The sequence below is a fragment of the Eulemur rufifrons genome, chromosome 30, assembly GCF_041146395.1.
Source record: "Eulemur rufifrons isolate Redbay chromosome 30, OSU_ERuf_1, whole genome shotgun sequence".
In the NCBI taxonomy this organism is placed as follows: Eukaryota; Metazoa; Chordata; class Mammalia; order Primates; family Lemuridae; genus Eulemur; species Eulemur rufifrons.
Genome location: NC_091012.1, coordinates 23975715 through 23980603, shown reverse-complemented (window position 1 = coordinate 23980603; position 4889 = coordinate 23975715).

Sequence of the window (4889 nt, the reverse complement as noted above, 5' to 3'; positions counted from 1 at the left end):
TCCACTGGTGCCTTCTTGAACATATCATTTGCTGAGTGTAGGACATGGGCAAGTGTATAAGTCTATGTCCAGGGATTACCATCCCTCCTTTTCCTAATACAGTAAAACTCAATGATTGTTGTGGTTAATTCTTGCTCAGGCAGAAAGAGTCACTATTCCTTTTCACAAATCAGCCTTAGGGCCTGGGGGACTGCATCCAAGCTGAGTATACCTGGTCTTTTCCTGCACAGGGCACTGGGAGTCAGCCAATATGTCCTTTCTGTACTAGCAGAGCTGGCATTCAGAGACTGGGTTAACGCAGAGCTTTGTCTTTAAGCCCTACCAAGAAGTCTATTGAATCAAACCAAACCAAACAAGAACAACAAGCAACAGATAAAACCCTGTGTAGTTCAAAACAGTTGGGTTGGTATTGCTGGATTACTGGGCTATTCTGAGGCTCACTGAGTTCTGCCTAGGATGAAGATTTAATTTTTCTCCTCTTCTCTCTGTCCCTCTACTACCTTGTGCTATCGAACATTCAAAAGCATCATAAAGATATAATAAAACAGTACAGTATCACTATCAGAAATAGACATAAATTAAAGGAACAAAATTAAAAGTCTAGAAACAGGCCCCAGTATATAAAAATTTATTATGCATTAAGGGTGTTGTTTCTGATCTGGAAGAAGAATTATTTATTCCATAAAAAGTACTGGGATAATTGGGTAACTATTTGGTGTAAAAAGTTATCATAAAGGTAGATCTCATAGGATTCTCCTAAACAAATTCTGATTGTTTAGAATTTGATTACAAAAAAGAAGACTGCAAATCAAGAAAATCATCATAAATAAAATTAAAAGGCATGGCCAGGTGCAGTGGCTCACACCTGTAATCCTGGCACTTTGGGAGGCCATGGTGGTAGGATTGGTTGAGGTCAGGAGTTGGAGATCAGCTTGGGCAATAGCGAGACCCCATTTTTTTACAAAAAAATTAAAAAAAAATAGCCAGGCATGGTGGCACCTGCTTGTAGTCCCAGATGCTTGGGAGGCTGAGGCAGGAGGATCGCTTGAGCCCAGGAGTTTGAGGTTGCAGTGAGCTATCATCACACCACTGCACTCCACCCTGGGCAACAGAGCAAGACCCTGTCTCTGAAAAGAAAATAAAAGGCAAATGACAGACTCAGAACAATATTCACAATACATATATAGTAAGGATTCTGACAAGTCAATAAAAAAGGTGAACTCACTCAATAAAAACATGGGCAAAGGACATGGACAGACAATTCATGATGAAGAAATACAAATACAAATGTGAAATCTCTATTAGTAAAAAAGACCACAAATTTAAAAATACTCTAATTATTGTCTATGAAATGGATGGTTTTTCCTTAAGTACTAATGCCCAGTTATGGCAAAGGTGTGAGGAGATGGACATTCATCTACCCTGTTAGAAAGTAATTGGTAATTTGCATCAAGAGCCTTAACACATAACTGCCATAAGAGTTGTATTTAACACACTCTAGTTTTGACCCCAGGGGCCATGTGAAGCATGTATAAATCTTACTTGTTGATGTTCTTATTTTTACAATTAATATTGACAATTTAATTCTAAAAACATGGATTAAATGAATACAAGTCAATAAATTTCACCTTTCTATTTGTTTACTTTTAAATTACACTCAAAGTTTTTATTCTATTTTTGTAATAAAACACTGTGGCCCCAAGGAAAAGTTTCTGGGATTTTTTTGTGTGGCAGTCAATGTGTTAATATGGTTCATAAACTTTGTCCCAGGAATTCTACTCATTGGCACACATCCTAAGCTGCTCCAGGGATATGTTAAAAGATTTATGTATAAAGGTGTTACTCATAATTGCCTCAAATTGGGAATAACCTAAATGTCCACCAATAGCTATTTAGTTAAATGTATCAGTTAAGAATATTACTGGTCAGGCAATTATGCTGTTTGTATATGAATGCTACATAATTTAAAAAAAATAATATTTTAAAAGGCTATTAATGATATGAGGGAATGCTCACACTATATAAGGTGAAAACAAACAAGATACAAAATAGGATTCAAGGTTACGTCTGCACTGGGTAGCTGCATCTGAAAAACAATCTCTCTCTTGACACTCCAACCTCTACTAACTATTCGCCTGAGATTCCTTTCCTTCCATTTCTTTCCAGACTTTTCACAAGAGTAGTCTGCAAACACAGTCTCCACTCACTCTGCTCTCTTTTGCTCCTAGTACACTGCAGTCTGGATTCTGCCCCTGGACCTGCTCGCCTCAATGTCACTAACAACAGCTCTGTTACTAAGTTTGGGGGATACACTGAAGCTCTCCACTCTGGACAGATCTGTTCCCTTTTCCTCTGCCTACCCTTTCAACATTGGTTTCCCAGATGGGGCTCTTGTCACTGTTCATACTCTTCCTAGGTGATCTTGCCCGCTCTCGTGGACTCCAAGTTGCCTTTGGCAAGGTACTCTCAGATATCTACCTTTAGCCCAAATCTCTCCCCCCTCAAACTCCAGAACCATCTATCAGTCTGTTGTATAGTTTCACCTGGATGTCCCACAGTCACCTCCCAAATCCACATGTCCAAAACCAGACTCGTCATCACCTCTAGTCTCCCAAATCTGCCTCTGTCTTTGATGTTTTGGTTACTGGTGTCACCATGCTCCCAGTAGGATTGTCACTATATGCATATTTCTCTCTTGCACAAGGGTGTAGATTTAACCTCTTTAAAGGCAGGCAGCCCAGCACTTTGTACAATGCCTGGTACCCAAGTAGGTGCTTAACTATTGATTCAATGAATGAAATTATTGGCTTTATATTCATAACAATTATTTTGACCCTTTTATAATTTTGTTTGCATTTTTAAAGCACACAGAGAAAAATATAAATATTGCCTTTATTCTGCCATCTTTTGGAGAAATAATAGAAAGCAAAAAAATGAGAGTACCCCCTTTAGCTCCTCCAATCACCCTCAGAAGGATAGGGGTAAGCCCTGAAATATTTTGGTGCATAGACCTCTTGATTTTGTCCTACGCTTTTAAGCCCATGGTTATATATAAATAGATATAAATATGTTCTTTTTTAAAAATAAAATTGCAATCATGTTAGACATATGAGACTGCAGTTTATTCTTTCATATAACAAGATATCATGGGTGTCTTTACAGGTTATATAAACCTACCCCATGCTTTTCAATGGCTACCTAGCATTCCACTGTGTGGATGTATTATATTAATAATAAATTGAAACATTCCCTATTGATAGACACTTAAATTGTCTACCTCCCCTTTTCTATTATTAAAAACATGGCTAAAATAAACATCTTCATATATACATCTTTATATATATGTTTGTGATAATACTTTTGTGGAATGGATTATGGATTCTTGGAAATGGAATTTCATTGTCATGGGACATACGGACATAAAACTTTAAGAGACACTACCTAGCTTCATACATATGTGTGGTGTGTACATATGTATATGCTCTGTTAAAGAGTGCACGAATACGTGCTCTTTTTCATACCCACCAATACTTGATATTATCCAGATTTTTTATTCTTACTGATCTGGGAATGTGGTGCATCATATTAATTTTTCTGTTCTTTTCTGGTGAAGATGAGCATATTTTCTTATATTTCTTGGCTATATTTTTCTTTTTTAAAAAATTTGGATGATTTGGTATTCATCCATTTTTTGATTCGGTTGTTTGTAGAAATTTTTTAATAGAAAAATTATTAACCCTTTGTCAGATGTGCTGCAAATATTTTCTCTAGTCTATTGCTTGTCCTTTAACTTTGTTTACATGTATATTACCATACAGTTTTAAATTCTTTATGTAGTTGTATTGTCAATATTTCACTTTGTGACTTCTGGGTTCAGACATTTTGACTCAGGGTAAGAAAACTACCTTTTCATATTTTTTATTAGAATTCCATAGTTTTTACATTTAGATCTTTAAGTCTCTTGAATATTTTTTGTATAATGTGTGAAATAAGTCTCTATATATGTTTTCTTCCAAATAGACAATGGTCCCTGCACTCAATTTGTTGAATAAGACTTTTCCCACTTTATTGAAATACTGACCTTATTGTATATTATATCCTTAGACAGATGTATATGTTTGTTTCTAAAAAGCTTATTCTGTTCCATTGATATACTTAATGATTTCTGTGCTGGTACCACATTGCTTTCATCACTGGGACTTAATAATAGATTTTGATATCTAATATATATGTCTTCCCTTATTCTTCTTTTCACAAATTTGTTTATAGTTACATTAAATATTCAAGAAAAAAATAACAGAATCAATTTGTAAAGTTCAAAAAAATTACCAGTGATACATTGATTGGAATCACATTTTTATACTCATTTGAAAAGTATTAATACATCTGGTGACAAGTCTTTCTTTCCCAGAACCAAGGATGTCACTCCATTCATTCAGGTCTTGTTGTGTATCCTTTGCTAAAATTTGGGTTTCTGTCATTAAATCCTTCTGGTTTGCTGTTCATCGAGCCTCTGCTCTAGTGTTTGCATCCATCAAGATCAAATAGGTGACATTATTTTATTAAGGAGGTGTGTGATATGCAGACCAGGGGTAGGGAGAGGAAATCATTATTATACAGCAAATGAATGACAGGGATAGGGCCATGTAGAGTGAGAGAGAGGAGGGGGAAGGAGCAGAAGATAAATAACCTTTGCAAAAGGAGGAACTGTGAGAATCCAACAAAGAGGATGGAAGGAGCCGTAAAAGCAAAGAGTAGGGGGACTTCATGCCCAACATCCCCTTTTGCTCACAGAACTGAGCTGTCAAGGCAGCGGAGAACGTGGATAGAGTGCTTAGTTAATATGCAATTATCCTCAATAAATCTGTTATGAAATGCTCAGAAACTCT